The sequence below is a fragment of the Lissotriton helveticus genome, chromosome 1_1 (genome assembly GCF_964261635.1).
Source record: "Lissotriton helveticus chromosome 1_1, aLisHel1.1, whole genome shotgun sequence".
Lineage (NCBI taxonomy): Eukaryota > Metazoa > Chordata > Amphibia > Caudata > Salamandridae > Lissotriton > Lissotriton helveticus.
Genome location: NC_136057.1, coordinates 1075163761 through 1075187081, shown reverse-complemented (window position 1 = coordinate 1075187081; position 23321 = coordinate 1075163761). Strand labels below are relative to the sequence as shown.

The 23321-nt window shown below is 46.3% G+C and overlaps 1 protein-coding gene across 5 annotated transcripts in view; it reads left to right on the top strand.

Moving 5' to 3' along the window:
• Window positions 1-23321, top strand: part of LOC144821103 (uncharacterized) — a 551585-nt gene that overhangs the window by 516479 nt on the left and 11785 nt on the right. For all 5 annotated transcript variants that reach the window (XR_013608229.1, XR_013608235.1, XR_013608223.1 and 2 more), the window contains 2 exons: window positions 18015-18173; window positions 18266-18495. The gene's annotated coding sequence lies outside the window, so the exon portion shown is untranslated. The remainder of the gene's footprint in view (window positions 1-18014; window positions 18174-18265; window positions 18496-23321) is intronic.

The following is a 23321-nucleotide window of genomic DNA, read 5'->3' as shown; positions in this document are numbered from 1 at the left end:
ATGGATGGCCTTTTTGGTCGCTGTGTCCTGCAGGACTTCCTGGTCTAAACTTGTCCGCAGTCCCTCCGTGGGGGTGGTATTGTTGGAATATCTATTCAAATGTAAAAATCTGCTGCTAGATATCTGTATCAGATGGACAAGTTTTTTTACTTGCAGCTTATTGCGGCATCACCTTATCTGGTAGAGACATGATATAGCCGCAGATTCCTTACCGCCCCACCCCTCCTCCCCGCACTGTGGAGAGGTTTTTATAGTCATGGCTGTTCCCTTTCAGGACCCTAGTTGTTCAAAACACACCAATGTCAGTGCATTCATGGCTCTGTTCTTCTGGCGAGTAAAGTCGTGGAAAGTAACTGATATCAGCGCCCTAAGTTGGCGCCTATATAGGTTTGCGGAGGTCACAATGGCGCAGTAGACTCCAATGGTGTCATGCAAAGCTGACCAAAGCCACTTACTGGCACGTAGGGGTATTGCGCAACGGAAACTCTTCCGGATCCAATCTGACAGCTGTGAAATTTGAAGGTAAGGTATCTGCGGCTAGATCATGTCTCTACCAGATAAGGCGTTATCAAAGGTAAGTAACTTGTCCTTAAGTCAGCATTGTCATCTACATTGGTAACTTAGAGTTTATGCAGATTGTTAACCATAACAGGTGATACAACATATTAGAACTCCTTGCATATAACAGTGGTCATAGTCCTTAGATTCACTCCTGATGACCCTTATGTGGTGAAGAACTACCCATCTACTAAGTTCTGTCAGTAACATTTAACTATTATTATAAGATGTAAAGACTGAAGAAACATTTCTAATGCAACAACTCTCTGGAGTCTCAACTACAGATTTAGGGGATGGTAAAGAGGTAAAGTTACATTGACAATGAGCTTTAATTTTTATTATGAGCTCTTTGATTTTAGCTCACGCAATCGCTCAAGAATAAACATAATTGTAAATGTTTTCTTACTTGCAGCTTGTTGCGGCAGCCAACTTTAGAAGCTATTCGGTATTAATGTATACCCTATCATAAGGACTTCATATGTTTGCGTCTCTAAAGTGATATAAGTAGAACGCGTCACGCTACAGGCTTTTCACTTTGAGTGGTCTTTATCAGCCAACAAAGTGAACTTGTTGCTGCCAAATAAAGTGAACATTGAGCTTCTGGTGTAAATTCTGTATGTAGTTTATTTTCCTGTGACCACTCCGTAGTCTCTGCTGTGAATTGGAACCATGGTAAAAATAAGGCAGCTCACCAGTTCACAGTGCAAACAACATGATCACTTCCTGGGCTGTTATCCCAAGGATCCATAGTATTTGCAACAAATGCAGCATTAAAAGCCAGTGACAGATTCACACCACACATACTAATCAGGTTATATATTCACAGCCCTGAGGATCTCTTGTGACTTATCATTCAGAAGGCACTGAACCGTTTTTTTTTTTTAACCTTACGTGTCTCTAGTGACTATGGAAGTGTAGATGAGTAGCCATATTTACCATGCTCATTGGCTGACACGCCTCAGAACGTTCCCAGGGGCATGCGACTTTGAGTTTTAATTGTTCACTAAATCTTGGGTAGTAAAATATTGTGACTCACACAGCACCAAATAAGTGAAAACTATGACATAGTTGAAATTAAATTGAACAAAATCTTTTCATAGATTATATACCTTACCTTTACGATCCAGACGATCTCTTCATTGTACAACTAGTTCTTATGTAATGTGTACACAAAATAATGAGCTTATTGTTGGTCTATAGTCACACACATACACGTTTGTTTCAATTTTCATTTGCAGAATATATCTTTTAAAACTAGGATCTCTTAATTTATATAGCTCAACACTAATAACATTATTGTAGACAAAGGATTCTCTTGAATGCATTGTTGTGAAATTCTCTATGTAGAGGTGAGCATTAATGAATACTGACGAAGAGATGAGGTAGGCCCTTGCTAAGCTGGCTGAACATGAATTGATGTGAGTGACTTTCAAATTCATCCTCTTTCTTGGTTACTACTCCAGTGCTGTAGATTTATGCATCGAAGAGCGTTGAGTCAGTACTACGTATGACTATAGTCCTACATATGAGAAGTTTACTGGTGCTGCTGCTCAAGTTAAATCTGTGCAATGGCTATATAAGCATTTAATTGAACGAAAGCATAGTGACAATAGAAGAAGGCTTGGAGGCCTGTTGTGAACCTGGTTCGAGTAGGGTTGTACTGTGGACGAAATTATCAGGACTAATGGAAGCCTATAAAAAACCTGGTAACACCTGTTACTGGTATTGTAGTATGGCAATGTAATGCATGCAGGGTTGTGCTATACAATGGCTGATAAATGTCTGACTTTGTGAGTGAGAAGAAAGATTTATTGTGGGCAATGCAATCCTTTGGGAAAGCTTTTGAGAATAGTCTATTAGCTAGGTTTAGTCTTTGATTGTCCCACACTTTCATGGGTGTCCCAATCAGCCAACATGTTAAATGTAATTCCTGAGCCGTGTAGCATGCAGAGAGGTTTTAACTCTGATCTATTAAATATCAACCGTAGCATGATTTCCTCATATAGTAGCATTTGTGTACTGTTGCATTCCCCCTGAAATTGTTAGGGGTATACATAAGATTATGGATATTTGTTAACAGATCAATAGGAATAGCAAATGACTTATGAAGCTATAGCAGCTGTTGTTCCACAATTTAATGATATCTTCATTTTAAAATAAGTCTCTGTAACATATTTCGCATGTACGAGACCCTGAGCCGTCTAAGAGCATAAGAACTAATAAACTTTAAAATGCATTGATTGGTTTTCAATATGCTTGAAGCCCAAACATTTCTGTGGATTCTGCATAGTTCTCAAGAAAAGCCCTCTGTGCACTATGTAAGTACACTCCTCAAGAGGGAAAAAAAATCGAATGTATTGAAATGTGCATGACTCATCTGCCACACCATTAGTTGGTGGTCTAAACATGGTTTTGAAGCTCTAACTCACAAACACCAGGAAGAGGTTTATTTATAAATGAGCAAACATAATATAACAATTTCAGAATCTTATCTGCCCTTAAAAAAGTGTTCTAGGACACATGGATTTTGGTTAACAAGATAAGCTGCACAATCATTGAGCATGGAATACCAGCAATAACAGTAGCACCCATGCCAACACTGGCACGAATCTTAGCTTCATTGATGGGGTTGGTCAAGGAAATGTCTTACATTTAGTACGCACACTTACCCGAATTCTCCTAAACGAAAAATAGTACCACTGTAAATATATTGACATCAGTCTTTATAGCATAACTCTGTTCAATAGAAAGTGAAGGTTTTATTTACTTTTGATACAATTTCAACAGATATCAGCCCAGCTCAAGGGCACTGTCTAGCTGTAATCTTTCAATAACTAACATCACCTACTTTGTTCTGATCATTACTTCTGTAGTAGGGGATCTCTGTGTATAGTCATAATCTAGTGAATAGTCCCACCCATGTGCGTGGACTCCGGAGCAATCAAAAATAATCTCTTAAGTTGTCAAAAAATGCAGAAGTGCACAGACACTTAAGAGAGAATTTAAAGACAGATAATGCAGCCTATATCCACAGGCTACACTGTCCAGTACTTCAACTAGAAATTCCACCAAAAATCCACAAACAGCACAGCCTGTCCTGATTTCTCCACAGAGAAAAACCTTGCCTTTACCAGCAAAACCCTCTGGAATGATAGAGAGGAAGGAGTGGACAGACAAGCCCCATAGGCTGCCATTATGTGGCTCAGAACAGGATACTGTGCCTTTAAGAGAACTTTCCAGAACTCTCACAGTATCCCAGAATGCACTACAGGTCCCTTTTACTTTCAGTTCTGCAAGCAGGACCCTGGAGCATTGAGCTCTCCCTTTTCAAGGGTTTATTTGGTGATTTTTTCACTTTTTCAAGTATTTGAGTGCTTTCTTTGAAGTACTTTAGTGTTTTCTTCCTTGTGTGTGTTTTGGTGCACTCTTTTATTGTCAAAATGCCTGCTTTGTTTCACAAATGCCCAGAGTGTCCGAGGAAGAAGGCCAAGTCGGACCCACATGAGGTGTGCATCGTCTGCCTTCCCTCTTCTCATGTCCCAGAGGAGTGTGGCATCTGCCAGACATTATCCACCAGGACCCTGAGAGAGAGGATGAAGATCAGGCTCCAAGGCCTGGAAGATAGAAGACTGCAACACGGTGGGGCTGGGCAGGCTCAATCTGCCCATGCTGAGGTCTCTGGGGGGCTTCCCAGAGGCAGGAAGACCAGCAAGCGTCATATTTCTCCGCCGACGTCGATAGCATCGACGACGGTGGCAAGAGGAATGACAGCAGTCTGTTCCCCGTCTCCCAATGGCTCTAGGTTGAAGCGGCGTTGACGTTCGACGCCAAGGGGACTGACCAGGCCGCCGTCGAGATTGCCGTCGACGGTGTCATCGTCGTCGAGTCATCGATGTCGAAGGAGTTCGGCCCGGCGCCGGCGCTCGCCGTCGAGGCGACACCGCCGTTCGCCGTCGGCGAAGAGGAGAAGGTCGGCGTTGAGGGGATCCTCGACGTCGAGGAGGACGTCGAAGACGCGCAGGCGTTCGATGTTCGAGGAGACGCTCGACTTCCAGATGGCGTTCGCCGTCGAGGAGGCGTTCGACGTCATGGAGGAAACGTTCGACGTCGAGAGGTCGACGGTCGCCGTCGAGGAAGAGACGTTCGCCTTCCAGACGTGGCTCAACGTCGAGACGAGGGCGCAGGTCGACGTCGAGAAGGCGTTCCTCGACGTCGAGGTGACATTCTTCAACAACAAAGAAGCGCAGAAGGAGTTCTTGCGCCAGGAGTTCTTGCGCCAGGAGTCACTCTGGATTTGCTGGGATGCCACGGAGACGCTCTCCAATAGAAGACAATGCCTCTGCATCGCCTCCTCCTAGGAAGATGAAGGGGGAGTCACAGGGCTCTGTGTACTCCGAGGTTTATACACCTCCTAAGCCGAAATCGACTACACCTCCTCCCCCATTGCCCGAGGAACCTCCGCCACGGAATCCAACTCTGCCTCCACCTATAGTCCCCCCTCATCATCCTCTGCTACCTCCTCAGGGACTGCCTCCGGTTCCTCCGAGGACGGCTTCACTGCCACGGTACCCGACGCCTCCTAAGGGAACTCCTCAGCTGAGTGTCCCGGTCAGGCCGCAGTCTCCTGCTCCTGTGAGACCTGCGGAGCGTCCGAAGCCGAGGAGATCGCGCTCTCGTTCCGGAAGGAGGGGAGATCGCGGAGTCGTCACCGTTCGTCGACAAGATCAAGGCGACGCCACAGGAGGCGCAGATCGAGATCCCGCACAGGTTCTTCTGGGACCAGGGACTACTCGCCAACTTTGTCGGAAACCCCTGGGACGAAGGTGTCGCCAGTGGACGACATTGTCTCATTCCAAGATGTTTTGCTGAGCGGTGCGGCTAAATTGGGCATCACGGTGACAGTGCCCACTCCCAGGACGTCCGTGATTTTCGAGATGTTACATAAAAAGCACCTGTCTCGGCCGTTGCTGCCCCTAGTACCAGGATTGGTAGAGCCCGCTCAGGAGTTGTTTCTCACTCCGGCGGTGACGAAGACGGCTCCCTCCAGGCTCCTCAAGAAGTACCGGGCTCCAGATTCTGACCCGGCCTTTCTCAGGATGGATCCGCCACCGGACTCGGTCACAGTGACAGCTGCTAGGAAGCAGCATGCCACCACCCCGTCGTCCATGGTACCTCCTGATAAGGAGAGCCGCTGGTTAGACTTGGCTGGCAGGAAGGTCTGTGGGACGGCGTCTACTGCAATGAAGGCTGCAAGTGCCGCGGCTTTGCTAGGGCGATATGATCGAGCCCTGAAGAAGTCCCTCCAGCAATTCGCTGAGCTCCTTCCTCGAGAGAAGAAAGAGGACTTCCAAGAGATTCTCAATGAGGGACTATTGGTGTCGAACCAAGTCATCAGCGCGGCTGCTGATGTGTCCCTTCTTGCGGCGCATGGATATTGCCATGGTGTCAACCAACGGCGCCACGCTTGGCTTCGCCTTACATCCCTCAAGCCAGAGGCCCAACAACGGGTGGCCAGCCTGCCTTTCTCGGGGGAGACCCTGTTTTGCAAGCATGCGGACGACGAAATGGCCCGCATGAAAGCGGAGGCCTAGACCCTGACGGCTGTCTGGTTGGAGAAGCCCAAGGAGAAGAAGACCTACCGCCCATTCCAGAGATGGTTCGGGGCGCAAGGCAGAGGGCGAGGACAGGCTTCGGGACAGCAACAGCAACAACAGCAGCAGCAGTTCCGGAGGCCCTTCCAGAAGCGCCAGAAGGGCAGAGGCCAGCAGTCCGCAACGGCGAACAAGGGCCCGGCTGGGTCTAGGCCCTGAGCGGCTACTTCCCCTACATAGGTTACCCACTCCGGTGGGTGGGGGGAAGCGTTCAATTTTTTGAGGCAGAGTGGAGAAAAATTACTCCGAACAAGTGGGTGCTGAATATTGTTTGCAATGGATACAGTCTTCGGTTCACCAGACCGCCTCCAGCAATTCCTCCGGTCAGCTCGCAGTTTCACAAGCTTGTGCTCCCAGGAAGACGACACTATATTCCATATACATCTGGACTCTTTTAGTCGTCTTGCCCTGGAACAATACCCAAGATCTATGCAACAAAATTAAACATCTCTATGTTGCAAGCACCGGGCCTATATAAATGAACATGAGTGGAATGAAAGAATGCTATAGTAATTGAATTGGAATGAATGAATGTTAGAGGATGAATGCGTTGTGGTTGTTTCTGGGTATATATTTTTGATACAGGTGCAGGACCATCATTGTTTATTTTTACCCTTTTTCTATCAACTGTATTGTATACTGTATATAATGTCTATATGATTTGATACTATAAAAAAAGTATAAATAAAATCAATGTTTAAAAGAAACATATCATCTCTGAGTATGCAATGAACGGACTTATGTGTTGTGCAACATTGGCTCCTAGAAAAATCACCCTATAAAAAAATTGTTGGATCCCTTGGGGACGAACATATCATATGGGCAGGGTTGCTCTTTCTTCTATTTATAATATCGTGACTGATGCGTCTCTCCACGGCTGGGGGCGCACTCCGGAGACTTACAGATATAAGGAACGTGGTCCCAGACGGGAGTCCACATATCACATCAATTTCCTGGAACTCAGAGCTGTTCACTTGGCACTGAAGGCCTTTCATCCGTCCTTCCAGACCAACTCTCTGCTTGTACAGACGGACAATACGACCACGATGTATTACCTCAACAAGCAGGGGGGCTCCAGATCACGCACTCTGTTTCAGGAGGCGCAGGCGATCTGGCGTTGGCTTCTAGCCAGAGGGCTGACGATAACGGCTACCCATCTACCAGGTGTGCAGAATGTTCAGGCCGACGCACTGAGCAGACTGATCAGGAAAACCACGAATGGGTCATAAACGACGAAGTACTAGGAGAAGTCTTCGCAAGGTGGGGGACTCCAGACGTTGATCTGTTCGCCACCGCCGAAAACAGCAAATGCCGAGACTTCGCCTCCAGGTACTACCAGCAGGGGACGCTGGGGAATGCGTTATGGATCAACTGGTCGAACAGCCTTCTGTACGCTTTTACACTCATTCCCCTGATTCCGGCGGTGCTCATCAAGCTGTCCCAGTCCAGGGCGCGGATGATCCTGATTGCCCCGGAATAGCCCAGGCAGTGGTGGTTCACGGACCTGCTTCACCGGTCTCTCCTTCCTCACATACGGCTGCCGTGCCGGCCGGACCTTCTCACGAAGTTCGGGGGGCAGATGGTGCACCCCAACCTCTCGCCTTCGAGTTTGGCGGTATGGCTCCTGAGATAGTGCAATATGGCCATTTGAATCTACCAGAAGATTGTATGGACATACTGAAGGAGGCTAAGCGACCTTCCACTAGGACTTCCTATGCTTACAAGTGGAAGAGATTTTGCATCTGGTGCAAGTCCAAGAGCTATGACCCAACGACGTGTAAGGAAGATGTCATCCTTCCGTATCTTCTACATTTGGCGCAGTCTGGCCTTAATGTCCATTCCATTAAGGTTCATCTTGCTGCGCTGACTGCCTACAGGAAATGCCCTTCACAGACTTCCTTTTTCCAGATCCCTGTGATCAAAGATTTTTTTGGAAGGCTTGAAGAAAGTGTTCCCTCCTGTCCGGCTTCCTTCGCCTTCCTGGGAATTGAACGTGGTGCTGTCCAGATTGATGAAGGAGCCTTTTGAACCTATTCATAAGGCTTCGTTGCAGCACCTTTCCTGGAAGGCGGCGTTCCTCGTGGCCATCACATCGGCCCGCAGGGTGAGTGAAATTCAGGCGTTGTGTTGCCAAGAACCTTATACTGTATTTCATGCTGCTAAGGTTGTTATGCGTACTCACCCTAAATTTCTTCCGAAGGTTGTATCTGATTTCAATGTTAACCAGACCATAACTTCACCTACGTTTTTTCAGAATCCTTCATCTCCAGCGGAAATGTCTCTGCATTCCCTGGATGTCAGGAGGGTGTTGAAATTTTATCTGGATAAAACCAAAGATATTCGTAGGTCAGACCAATTGTTTATCAATTATGGATCAGTCAGGACCGGTCTTGCTACCTCAAAACAGTCCATCTCGAGGTGGATTGTGTCCTGTATACAATTGTGTTACCAAAAGGCTAATAAGACCTTAGGGGGTTCCACCAGGGGCAAAGCTGCCACGACTGCTTTGCTACGTAATGTTCCAATTGCAGAAATCTGCAAGGCAGCCACTTGGAAGTCGGTCCATACCTTTGCTAAGCATTACTGTCTGGACACTGATGCCTGGACAGACGCTCAGGTTGGGCAGGCTTCGCTGCGAAATCTGTTCGCGCAGTAGTGGTGTTACTTCTTTTTCTCCACCGCCGTTTTGGTGTGGGGATGGGCTTGCCATTCTATTCATTAGATTATGACTATACACAGAGATCCCCTACTACAGAAGAAGTAGTTTCTGTCCTGTAACTCCAGTTCTGTAGTAGGGGTATCTCTGTTATAGTCATAAGCGCCCACCCTCCTCCCCGGTGAAGAGATATATTCATGTGAGGAATGCTACAGGCCTGGCGTGTTAGGCCTTCAAAAAGAACTGAAAGTAAAAAAGGACCTGCAGTGCATTCTGGGATACTGTTAAGGGTTCTGGAACGTTCTCTTAAAGGCACAGTATCCTGTTCTGAGCCACATAATGGCAGCCTATGGGGCTTGTCTGTCCACTCCTTCCTCTCTATCATTCCAGAGGGTTTTGCAGGTACAGGCAAGGTTTTTCTCTGTGGAGAAATCTGGACAGGCTGTGCTGTTTGTGGATTTTTGGTGGAATTTCTAGTTGAAGTACTGGACAGTGTAGCCTGTGGATATAGGCTGCATTATCTGTCTTTAAATTCTCTCTTAAGTGTCTGTGCAGTTTTGCATTTTTTGACAACTTAAGAGATTATGTTTGATTGCTCTGGGGTCCACGCACATGGGTGGGACTATTCTCTAGATTATGACTATAACAGAGATAACCCTACTACAGAACTGGAGTTACAGGACAGAAACTACTCCTTTCTGAGGATCTTGTCATCTGTAAGTTCAAAAGCAATGATCTCCAACACTACTTGACACCTAGATATGCAATCCTGTACATCTTTATGTGCAGTGTTTCAATGTAATGCACACACAATGCACAATTATTCTATGTTGCAGTAATAATTGCTTCAACTAGACATTTAGATTCATAAATATCATGCGCTCTCTCACTCTTTCTCAGGGTATGGACTCAAAAGAAGGAACTGTCTCCCAGTACATATCAGAACTAACCCCTCCTTTATGAGCTTCAAGAAACAATAAAAAAAACTCCTCCTAAATCAACACCTTAACCCTCTGGAATATAGCTCCTAAAGTAGACTGGAATACTACTGTTATATGCAGATATCTCTCAAGGTTTTTACAATGACTGGACATTCGTCACCACAATTATACTGTATTGTCATTGACTAATATTGATTGGACTCTCAACACTACAATTAACTTCATATAAAAAAAAAAAGAAAAATGTGCCCCAGAATGCTTGTGTGTTGCCAAAATACTTGGGCTATGAAAAGCGATTCTCTAGAAAATATTATTACCATGCTGTGTATAGCTTGTAATGATATCAGACAGCAATATAGACAATTGCCAAGGGCTATACTTGTTGATAAATGCCCTAAACCGGAAATGGGTCCATAACAAAGGAGAGGGTATTTAGCACCTGCTATAGTCCGAAGCATAAGCGCTAATACCGCTATTAGAGCATTCCATCCATTGAAGATAGAATGTTCTGAATTAAAAAGGGAGAACAGAAAGACAAACATTCAAATGTTGGAGCTTAAGTCCTATACCAACCATTATTGGTCCTGAACCACTCCATTATTTTCAGTGGAGCTTTCAAAATGTCAATGTTCTAATATAGGCTACTGCAGAGGGTTGTACACGGTGTTGAAGGCCCTGAACCTGAGTTAGAAGGGAGAGGACCTTTAACAACTAGTATAGCCCAAGGCAGAAGGTATATAAGGCTATAAAGGTAGAATGTTCTCAAATAAAAAGGGTTAAACAGGAAGACAGACATCGCAAAGCTAAAACTCTGGTCTTATACCAGCAATTATAAGCCCAGAGCTACTCCATTGACTTAGGGAGCTCTCAACATTCAAATGTTCTATTATCCATTACACCTACCTACAACTACATTGGTAAGTATATAACTACTATTCTTAATTCTACTTATATTTCCTCTCAATATAAGCCTTGGTGGATTTTAAGAATAGTGATGATCTACTTAACTTACAATGTAATTGTGGGTCAATGTAATGGTTATAGTATTATTTCAGGTTGAGATTGTTGACCTGGGTATAGTGACAAATGCCCTCAAAACCCATCTTATCAAACAGATCATACATTTTGAACTACAGTTTGTAGTTACAGACCTGAGCTGTGTAGAGTCTCGTCTCTGCTCTCAATCGTCCTCGTTTTACCTAGGAATGATGATGTTGACCATCCAGCCACTTCAAAGTTGGGAGGTGTAACCTGCACCATCAAGTGAAACAGAATATTATTTTTCTAAATGGAAAACAGATTTTCAGTGAAAACGTAGTACATTGTCATAACTCCTTCTATATCACATATCGGTGAGAATTTCAAAATAAGTTTCATTTATTGGAGCCAATCTTATGGAGCTGAATAATATATCTTAAAATCTAAAACTATTCAAGAATTGATTTTTACAGACACTAGTTCAATTTCTTGTTGTTCAGTTATAATAGTTTCCAATGGCTCTTGTTACAGGCATATGTATTAGTCACTGTTTAATGAATTGTTATGAGGAGTATTCGAATAGATTGTAGTTCCATCTTGGAAATTGATCTTGATGCCTCATTGCTACGATTAGTCTCAATTGACACTTATATTTGAACAGTAACATTTTAAAGAATTGTTCTGCGTTTAATACATTGTCTTATGGGCAATGATCCATATGGTTGCAACTGGACTTGGCAAAAACCATTGTATACAGTTAATCTAGAAATGAGAGCAAGGCTTTTGATTTTTCTCTAAAATCATAATTTGGCCTTGATGAAAATGTAATTATGCCAGAAATAATTATTGAATTTCTGATTTTCATATTGTAAGAATTTCTCTAAATATCACATTGGGTAATTTTGTTTGAGTTTTAAAGGAGGAGACTGGTTTGCACAAATTATGCCTCACCCTGAGATGTTATCAGGTTGAATCTGTTTCTTACTTGACTTTTTTATGTGAGACATGTCCCATTATGCGGAAAAAAATATGAGGGGTACTGGGCAACAGTATTTGACACTAAAAAGGTAATTTTCACAAAAATTCATGACCCCTCTAAAATATTGGCAGAATTTTCTAAACATTTGAATGTAACAAATTATATAGTCAAAAATGACTTCATTTTTTCACATGGATGCCATATACGGTAAAAGCCACATCATTTGCTTTTTAATGTTACAAACTTAGTGTTAAAAATACAAGAATTCATATATCAATTTATACTAATACAACATACACTTTTATGTTGATGAGTTTTTTGATTCTCTGTTTTCATGTTTAGTAAATTTATCATAGGCAAGGATTTAGGAGGCACTAGGTTTCTGGATGGAACATGTCATCCTGAGAAGAGTGAGCCAGGAGTCAGGCTTGGCTCAAAGAGCCAAAGCATGAGCAAAGACATTAAAAGATGGATATCAAACACATTTTATGAAAAAATATGACAAACTTCAAACATTTTAAATATATATATTTCTCACCACTTCTCATTGTCTCAATTAAGTACACACAAATATGTCACAGAATATAGTAGCATTTGTTAATTTTAACATTTTATTGATATTACAACTCAGGTGAGAAGTCGCCCGCAGAGGGCAGCACAAGTATAAAGTACAATACCACATTGTAGTACAGTAAAAAAGCAATATAACTACCACATCATACAAGTTGCCAGAACAGCAATCAATATTATAATGGGGCATGGCCCGACCCTCCTGTTTGTGCATTGAGAGTGTCCACATCATGGTGTCCCCACCATTAGACCATAGCCTGTCCGAGCATCCACCTGCACTCTGCCCAGTCCTTCTAGATCTTAGTGTTTCTGGGGGCAACCACATGACCGGTATATTAGCCGTTTGAATCCTATGCAGTGATCCATGCCCTTGGGTTATGTATCCACAGGGGGGAGTTGCTGTCTCTTTCCAGGTTCTAGCAATATCTCTTGTAGCAACAATGAAGCACAACCAAAGGAGCGCCCTCTAATAGCGTGTTCCCCAGATCATCTGCAATATGAAAAGGGATGAGTTTGGGGTCCCATGGAACGTCCCATCCCAACAACCTCTCAAGTCGCCCCAGCACACCTCCGCAAAAGAGGGCCAGCACTGGCCAGTCCCAGAAAGTATGTGGTAAGTTTCCCTGTGGGTCATCACCCCTCAGGCAATTCCCCGTGAGAATCAAGCACATGCAATTAATCCCGGGTCTGGTGAAGTAAACTCTGTAATGCACAAACTTGCTACCCCCCCAACTCACACCCTGGACACCAGATTAGTGTGGAGAAAGCTCACAAATCTCAAAAACTTTGGACTGAACCCAATCTCTGGTGTTCTAAGGTCCGGTGGCAGTTCACCTTTCTCTAGGGCCTACTGGAAGGTCTCAAGTAGTAACGTGCCAGTCTGAATCCACACCAGGCGCCAAAACTCAACCAGAAAGACATTGGGACCTAGCGCTTTACCCGCATACAGCCGAGCCAGAACTGCAGGCAACTCATCGCATGTAACGTCTGCCTCCAGCGCTTCACGCTCTTGAGGAGTTAGGCGAGGCATCAGCAAATCTGATATTAATTGAGGTAGGTCTGTACAAGAGCTCAAGAGGTCTGCACTGTACAGCGATCAGTAGTAGGCTGCAAAGGTGCCTGCATGGGATCTGCCTTCTGTTAGTGAGTAAGCTTCTGGGGTTCCCATCTCTCTAAGGGTACACGCCTGTGCAGCGTCTTACTGGCCTTATCACCCTATTGGTAGACTCTACTGCTGGTGGCCAACCATGCCTCCTGTGTAAGCTCCCGTCGGAGCAAGGACTGCGTATGTAGCAAGTCTCACAAGAGTAATTCATGCGGTGGTGTCATGTTTTTGCCCTCTAAGTCAAGTATGCGTTCTTTGAGGTTCCTTACATTCTGATGATCTCTGTCCTTTTGAGCCTTTAAATAGCTAATTATATGTCCTGCTAACTGTAGCCTTCCAAGCCTCCCAGAGTGTAATGTGGGAAGTCACAGATCCCTAATTGTCAGCAAGGAATGGCTGGCAGGTGTGTTGGCACAGCTCCCTAAAGTCTTCTTTTTGAAGGGGTCAGCGATCTAGGTGTCATCTCATCGCTGCTCTCTGGGGGCCCGAAGCAAGCTCCATCATCACTGGTGAGTGATCCGAGAGTCCCCGAGCTAACAGTCTAACATCAAGGCCCCTATGGCTCTCACGGCCATGGATGAAAAAGTTGTCTATCCAGGAAAAAGAGCCGTGGGCTCCTGAGTAGACGGTATATCCCCTCTCTCCAGGGTGATGTGCCCACCACAACTATGTCAAGTTCCAGTTGTGTTCAAAGGATGCACTGAGTGTAGGCTTGTGGCCAGTTCCAGCAGTGGTCCAAGAGCGGTCAAGGCCTATTTTGCACATCCCATTAAAGTCACCACCTAATAACCATGGGACGTCCGGCAGTTCCTGTGTAAGGTCCTCCATATTAGCCAGAAAGTCTGAGGTGAGGGGGATGGTGCATAGATGTCAATCACGGCAGAGGGGCTGGTCGTGGAGAGTGCCTGACCCAGCTTAGTAGCGGCTCAATCCATTGTGCTATACCTTGGAAACTGGTAGAGGGATGTTCCCCCTAATTAAGATGGTCACTCCCCAAAACCACAGTGAAATCCTGAGTGGTACATCTGGGTATAGCACGACAGGACAAGAAGGGGAATTTATTACCCAGGAGGTGACTTTCTGGAGTATCACTATGCTGACGTCTGTTCTTGATGCCGCCTTGGAAACCGCCCGAGAACCGCCCCTCTTTTGATTTTATCCAATACCCCACTGACATTCCATGACGGGTCTCTAAGTTTATTCAAGGCCACATGTCCTTGCTCAGGGGCCCTGTGGGGAGTAGGGTCTGCCATGATCGAAGTGTGCCTGAGGATCACATGTGTCCCACTCAGAGCTGCACTCCATGCCAGCACCCGAAAGAGCAATAAAAACAATACCCCAACACAACCATCTCCCACCCCTAAACCCCCATTCTTTGTGAGTTGGAAGTACCTGTCATGGTGCGGCTGGAGACCGAAGCCATCAGGGCTTCCTTGTGTTGTGTGTCACCCCTTTTTCCCATATCCCCCACCCAAACAAAAACCCTTTCCCAACTGAAATAAGGTAATGAAAGATCCTGACCAGCAAATCAGTGAAACCCCAAGCAGTATAAACACTGGTAAATCACTCACTGTTGTAACCCATATTGTATTTCAATGGAGCACCTTATGGTGCTCACAGGGGGTCGTTGGTGCTGGAGAGTGTGGGTGGCCCATCCGTTGGTGTGGGCCCACCGCTTTCTCTGCCTCGCTCGTTTCCTCAGGACAGTGTGCCATTTTGTCGGGGGCACTATTGTACCCCCTTTAAACTCCCCACACATTTCTGAAGTGAATAATCTGCGTTGCGTCTAGGAGTTTGCTCCTCAGTCTGGTCCCAGACCACCTCTGCAAACTAGTTTAAGTAATCATATTTATTCTCTTAATATCGTGTTCATTTTCAGCCTGCATTGGTCTTCTGTGTATATCCAATGGAAAGCCTGCAAGCTGTTTCATGTGTACTGAACAACGCATTTCAACCTTTTTGATTCCCATGCAACCCTTTTATATCCCCTATGGACCAAATACAGCCAGTGATTTTATCTCCTGACCCACAGTAACCACTTCAATCTTCTTTCCCTGGATGGGTTGTTGAGAAAATGAAAGGCCAGCCCAGTATAATTAAAATTATGATTACATCGCAAAAGAGACCTCCTAGCATATATTTTGACCTGGAAGATTACTTTCAATCAGGTTGGACATAGGGCCATATAGGTTAGCTCCATGGCTCTTAGTTTTTTCTTAGCCTCTTGAAATGAGTGGCATTGTTGTACTTTCTAGGTATAGTCTGTTAAAACATTACTGGGGAGGGGTAATATGTAATTTGGCCAGCCTTATATACTCGTTGAGTCGTTATTAGCATAATTGAGGACCTGCACAATAAATAGTCTAGAAGGGTCACCCACAGGGGGTTTCACGATCAGTGCTCTGTGTGCTTGCTCTACAATGAACTAGCTCAACACCTTCTCTTTGGGGACCCAAGTTGTCAGCTAGTCCCACATGAATTTCATTGGTGTAGAGCCCTCTGCCCCTTCACAGATGCCCACGGCGCAGAAATTGTTTCTTCTTGACCTCCTTTCCATGTCTTCAGCGTGGGTCTCCACCTGCCCCACAATACGTTGCAGAGTCACCTAGCGTTCTTTGTGTGGTTTGACTGTGTCTTAGGTATCCGACATCCTGCTCTCCTGTTGAGTGACTCTGTGAGTGGTGTCTTGGAGATCTTATCTAGTTAGTTTGAGGTCAACCTTGAGTTCCCCCCCATCTTGCCCTCCAGAATAGCCTTGAGGTCTTAAACTGTGTGTAAATGTAAATGTAAATGTAGTATACTTGTAAAGCGCACAGCTGCCCCAGCAACGGGGCGTCCCGGCGCTGTATAACTCTGGGGAACCCGTCCTGGCTTTCCCTGTGGGATGGTCCCTTGCTGGGAGTCCCCAAGGTGGAGCCAGGCATCCCCGGAATTGGTGGGGCCGTTGTGGAGATTAGGCAAGCTAATGCCCAGAGTTGCCGAGTGGAACCCCTGATTAGAGTAAGCACCGAAGCGAGAATTATCGAGTCCGCTGACCAAGGTCCACGACCCTGCCACGTCGGGAATTGAACCCTGGTCCCAGGCTGACTTCTGCTCTCGGGCCTGCCGCCTCTAACCAGTGAGCCACACTACTCCAGTGTGTAAAGCTCTCCAGTGGCATTTATTGAAAGTAATATTTTTGTAAACTTGAAACATCCAAGAATGCCCTAATGACGTTGCCAAAAGTTACTCAGAATGGGTCAGTTTGTCATGTTATATATTTATATAGCCTCTATCAATATTAAATGTGAAGAAAGATTATTTATATTAACCACATACGTCACGTTTTCTATAAAGCATAGATTCTATATTTAATTACTTAAGTGTGATTTCAAACTGGATGGTTGAAAAAGTGAGGAAGCTAGAATTTGAATTCAGGATTGCATATTGTGGTGTTATTCAATCAGTGTATAGAGTTTAATGAATACATCATCACAGTGACATTAAATACACACATGTATATGTGTAGTCATAAGATTTAAATGTTTGATTTTCTGCCGGACACTGAAGATTACGAGGAGCGGCATAACATGCCTGCCCAAAAGGATGCTGCTCTTTGCATTTTTCTCCTTGAAGAGTTGTAACCTAAGTGACAAACTCTGAGACATAGGAGGGGGCCCAGAGACATCTTTATTTTTGATAATTAATAGTGATAATTAGGGTGCTGAGCCTCTCTTAAAAATCTTTTTATTTCTCAAGTCAGCCAGCAGTAAAATAAAACTGCTTCTCCTGCCTTTCTTTACTCTGCTGTCCTGACAGACCATTTATAGGGGAGACTTAACAGGGCAATGACCACAATTGAATAATTAATAAAAACAGAGAGGCCTTGCAGCCCCCACTGAGTTTGCTCCTCTAATTACAGCTGTTCAAGGAGATATCTAGGGATGCGCAGACTTGTTCATTCTGCTATTGATTATTCGTCTGTTGCCACCTCAAAAATTCTGGGCGGATATTGTACCCTGCATCACTCCGCTCAAAAATAATTTTTTGGGGTGGGGGAAATAAATTACACTTGTCACCCACAGGTCATACGCCCAAGATCATAGCATTATCTCTTTCACTTCTTGTTTCTGTTTTTTATCTTCTGATTCTTTAGAAGTCAACATAATGGGTGGGCTAATTGACTGAGGAGTAAAATGACGTTGTTTTTATTGAGCGGATTACAGTAAAAAAAAAAGATGAAAATCAATCGGACTTTGTGGGCTAACAGCACCCAACAAAGCCCCGTCACAATTAGATAATAAAAAAGAAGGGCTTGGGCTTTTCGTTCCGCTGTCGGATAAAAAGCTCTTCGCCAAAGTGTCTGGGAAAATAATGCGTTCAGACGGAGCCGAATTACTGCCTCGCAGTTCTATTTATCTGTAGCTTAAAACGCAGCTGCGTTTTTGTAAGAAGTAATGAATGTGGCAGTCCTACTTAAGGTAGCAGAAAAAATACCCCTTGTTTTGTAATAAGGAGATTTTCAATTTAAGAGCGCGAGAGCCTGTTGTGTGAAGTATTGGTTGTTACATTCGAGGCGTTCCATCTCTCCCACCAGGAGGCTAATAATGAAGGAGTCGGTGAAGGAGACCAAAGCCATGAGGGTTATCTCACAGCCCCAGATGCTGGATAAGTTGAAGGAGGCAGAATCGCATTTGGATGACATCCAAAAGGGACTGAATGATTATTTGAAGAAGAAAAGGCTCTTCTTTCCAAGGTAAACAACCCGTTTCATTTGCGGTCTATATGTATTGCGGTAAAATATGCTGACAGAAATATCCGTGGGGTTCATTTTCTTGCCGTTTCCAGGTTTTTCTTCCTCTTCAACGACGAGCTCCTGGAAATTCTGTCCAAAATAAAGGACCCCCTCCGCGTCCAGCCGCACCTCACGAAATGCTTCGAAGGGTTCGCAAAACTCACTTTTTAATCGTGAAATGGAAATCACCCAGATGGAGTCGGCAGAAAATTGAAAAATAGAGCTCGTGCTGCGCGTAGTCACATCAAAGGCCAGAGGGATGTTTGAGAAATGGATGCATGAGGTGAATATCTCCCCCTCTCATGTACGAATTGGTTAATGCGCCAATAGTTACTCTTCATGTATAACCACCCACGATTAATCTTTTTCAATGGTGAGTCGTATGTTGAAGGTTTTTTTTTTTTTTGGTTTTTTTTGCGATGGTACGGGTGCTTGTGTGGGTGTTTTCTTTGTTTTCAAATCCCGGCCATTTCAACTCCTGACAACAAACATACATCCAACTATTTTACTAAAATACTTGCTACTTTGACTCGGTTTTGCCGTATCTTTTATACATACAGATGTTGGCTTATTAGCTAGTGATTTTATGGCCTTACACAAACATCACTGTACAATTTTTTGTGTTAACGCTCCACAGGAAAGACAAGGCACGCACTGATTGCAGGTAAAACTATTAACACTACTGCGTAGTTATGAAGATGCTTTGTAGCACTGATTTCCACATTTCAGTACCCATATCTTGAAAAAGGAGGCTGAAGATAGTAGATAAACCTTTTAAGAACATTTCCCCTGCATCGAAATGTTATAGCTAATATGTCTTTAAACTTGGCCATTTCAGAAAAAATGTTTTTTGTTAGATATTTGTAGAGGGCCAGTGTCTCCATAAAAAGAAATTGGTTCCAACTTAGTGTCATGGATGTAATATTATTTTAATTTTAGTCTTGGCACAGCCTTATTTCCATAGGCATAGGTCCATGCCCAAGGACAAAGGAAATTGTAGTTTATCTAATCAAATTTCCACTCTTAATATCATGTTCATTTTGCAGGCTGCATTGGTCTCCAGTGTATGTCCAAGGGATGGTCTGCAAACTGTTTCATGTGTACTGAACAATGCATTCAAACCTTTTTGATTTCCACAAAATCCTCTTAAATCCCCTATGGGCCAAATACAGGCAGTGGTTTTGTCTCTCCACCCACAGTAACAGCTTCAATCTTCCTTCCCTGGATGGGTTGTTGAGAAAATGAAAGACCAGCCCAGTATGATACAATTGTGCCTTTATGTAAAAAACAAAAAACTCAGAGCATATTTGACAGACAAGCTGTATACATATAGCTCAGTAAAATTTCTAGCATGACAGCATACGTTAAAAAGTGCTGGAAGTGCACAATAAAATGGTACTGTGGTTTTGGACATACACAAAGAATCCTAAGCAGTACAGCGGAAGAAGAGTGAGAGAACTTATCTTGTATAGTTAGTGAGTTGACAGTGATGATGGATGAGTATGTCGTGATCTTCATCAGCTATTAATATCGGTTTCCCTGGACTAAACATGCAGATCTGAAAAAAAACAAGTTAGTGATAGATTCCTTACCTTAGACTATCCCCAGGCGTCAGACTGGATCCAGAAAGTTTTGCTTAGCAGTACCCCTGCGCATCAGCAGGTGGCGTCCTGCGGTTCCGCGTCCGTCGCTGGTGTCGTATGCGCCGAGATGACATCACTGAGACTACTTAGGCGCCACCCATGCGCGCTGACGTCAGTTCTTTCATTTTCTGCGCCAGCAAGCGCAGTTCCGGATTGACCAAGTGCTTTAGTCACTTTTTGACCACTATTTTGAGACTTTTTATCTCCCCCTTTTTTCTCCTGGTGCACGTAGGAATGCCTAGCTTTAAGTCTTGTGGGGCCTGCCGCTGTAATATGTCGGTAGCGGACCCCCACGATGTTTGCCTCTACTGCCTGGAGACTGATCACGACTCCCAGGACTGTCGAGCCATGGCCCCGAAGGCCTTGCGGGAGTGGCACCGAAAATTGCTGGAGGCCCAGCATTCCTCTTACCGCCGCTCCAGGTCTAGGGGCCGTCCCGGTACCGCTTGCGGGAATGGAACCGTCGCTCCTCAGGCTCCAAGACTTCGTCCTCTGATTCAGGTAAGCGACGTCATAAAAAGAAGTTGAAAAAGCATGTTCACTCTCCGACGTCCCCCCGTCGCTCCTCGGAGGCGGACGAGGGGGACAGGGGCTCTGCCCCTGAAGCTCCTCTGGAACCTGGGAGTCCCACGGTCTACCCGCCCTACCAGGGTCCGTCGGCGACTCCCGAACAGGTGCAAAAGTTTCTTGCTACTTTGGACCGCCTTTTCAGAGCTCGGCGTCGCGCCGGCGCGCCTTCGCGTCCCGTGTCCAAATCCTGTTGGCCCATCAGCTGCACCACCGGCTCCAGCCCCGCGCCACAGGATCTCACTCTGTTGGCTCTGGCCCCTGCGCCACGAGGTGCAGTGTTGCCGGCTCCACCCTCCGCTACGCACTAAGTGCCGTTTATCCCACCCTTTACCCAGTTCCCGGACTATTTTGTTCTGACCTGGGATCCACATTGGGAGGTGGCGCCGTTTCCGACGCCGTTTGTTTCTTCTCCGGCTCTGCCGCCGTGATCGGCGCCGGAGGCAGAGGAGGACTGGGAAGGAAACGAGGGCCCTCTTGCCCGGCAGTGTGACTCCGAAGAGGATTTTGTGGACGATCTGGAAGACGCTGGCGATCTCGATGTATTTTGACCCGGGGTTTGCCTCTCCCCTGCCAACGATGGAGGAGGGCGCTTCCTACACAATAGTGCTCCGACGAGCTGCTGAGGCCCTCAACCTCCCCAAGGTGGCCCTCAAAACTAACCTCCTCACGAGGTGCTCCAGTCAGCGTCTACTTCATCGGAGCCTTTGCTTCCCTTCAGTGACGTCCTCACCGAAGTCCTATTGGGCACTTGGTCGTGGCCAGCCATGGGGGCCCCGGTGAATAAAAATGTCGCCGCGACGCCACCACCCTGCACCTAGCGATCTGGTCTTTCTGACCACCCATCCCACGCCTGAGAGTCTGGTTATCCAGGCCTCGACGTCGCAGAGTGCCTTTCCTACGGCTCCCCCAGATAAGGACTCTAAGAAACTGGAACAGTTTGGTAATCGGTTGTTCTCTTCCGCCAGCTTGGGGCTGCGGTCAGTGTACACCGCCTGCTTGTTGGGCCGCTACTCCCACGCAGTGTGAGATTTCGTTGCTCAAGTGTTGCCTCAGTGCCCTGAGGAGGTCCAGGCTGTCCTTTCTCAGGTGATTGCTGAAGGCAAGGATGCAGCTAAGTTCACCATTCGGTGTGGTTTGAACATCGCAGACTCGTTGGGCAGGGCGATTTCTACAACAGTGGCGTTGCGACGCCACGCCTGGTTGCGTTCGACTGGGTTCTCGCCCGATGTCCAGAGATCGCTCATGGATATGCCCTTTGATGGCACCCGCCTGTTTGGCGTTAAGGCTGACCGTGCGTTGGAGCGTTTTAAGTACTTGCGGGCCACGGCCAAGTCCTTGGGTCTTTCTGAAAAGAATCCGGCCACTCCTGGTTTTCGTTCTTTTTGTCGCCAGGGCAGAGGCACTCAGGCACATTCCTTCAACATGCCTGTGCAGAACCAGCCTCAGCGTGGCCTTGGCCATGCTTTCCGCAAGGGCGGGTCTGGGAATCAGCGTGCAGGTCAGTCGTCTCTACCCCCGCAGATCCTACCTCCAAACCTTCCTAGTCCGAGCTGCGTGGAGCACTCCACGCCGGTGGGTGGCTGGATCCGCCACCACCTCCCCCACTGGCACAATATCACGTCGGACAAGTGGGTGCTGCAGCTAGTCCGCAAGGTTTACTTCCTTCCCTTTCAGTCCTTCCCTCCAGCCATACCGCCTCGGTGCCACCACATGTCGGGGGATCCTTTAGTTCTTCTCCAACAGGAAGTCAAGGTCCTCTTGGTCAAGGGGGCCATCAAGTGCCTTCCTGGGCCAGAAGTAGGAAGTGGTTGTTATTCCCACTATTTTTTGGTCCCCAAGAAGGACGAAGGGGGTCTGCGTCCTATCTTGGACCTCCGGAATGTCAATCGCTTCCTCCCGAAGGAGAAGGTCAAGATGCTGACTCTGGCTCAGGTCTTGGCTGCCCTCGACCCTGGAGACTGGATAGCAGCGTTGGACTTGCAGGACGCATATTTTCACATCCCTGCCCTGCCGGCCCAACGGCGTTACCTACAGTTCTCAGTAGGCCAGGAGCATTTTCAGTTTACCGTACTCCCCTTCGGCCTTACCAGTGCCCCATGGGTGTTCACGAAAGTGATGGCTGTGGTCGCAGCTCATCTGCGCAGGTTAGAGGTGTCAGTCTTCCCTTACCTTGACGACTGGTTGTTGAAGGCAGGCTCACCGCAGGCAGTCGTCACCCACCTTCAGACTACAGCTGACCTGCATTTGCTGGGGTTCTCCATCAACGTGCCGAAGTCCCTCTCAGAAGCTCCCCTTCAACGGAGCGGTTCTGGATTTGATGCGGTTTCGGGTTTATCTTCACGAGCAGCGAGTCTGGGATATTCAGGCTATGAGTCCGATCTTTCAGCCTCTTTCCCGGGTTTCAGTCAGGATGACCCTCCGGCTCCTGGACCTGATGGCCTCCTGCATCCTGCTAGTGCAACATGCCAGATTGCATATGCGGGCTCTGCAGTGAGACCTGAAGTTTCAGTGGGCGCAGCATCGGGGCAACCTGTCCAATCATGTCCAGATCTCGGAGAGCACTGCACGACACTTGCAGTGGTGGCTCACAAGTCGCGATTGGGTCAATGGCAGATCCCTCTCCCTTCCCCAACCGGAGCACACAGTTGTGACGGATGCGTCCCTCCTGGGATGGGGAGGACACTTGGGAGAGGCGGAGATAAGAGGCCTCTGGTCTCCGGTGGAGTCCCGGCTCCATATCAACCTTCTGGAGCTGCGGGCGATCCGTCTTGCACTGAAGGCATTCCTCCCTCTGTGCGGGGAAGTGTGGTGCAGGCGTTAACGGACAACACCACCGCCATGTGGTATTGCAACAAACAGGGCGGGGTGGGGTCGTGGACCCTATGTCAGGAGGCTC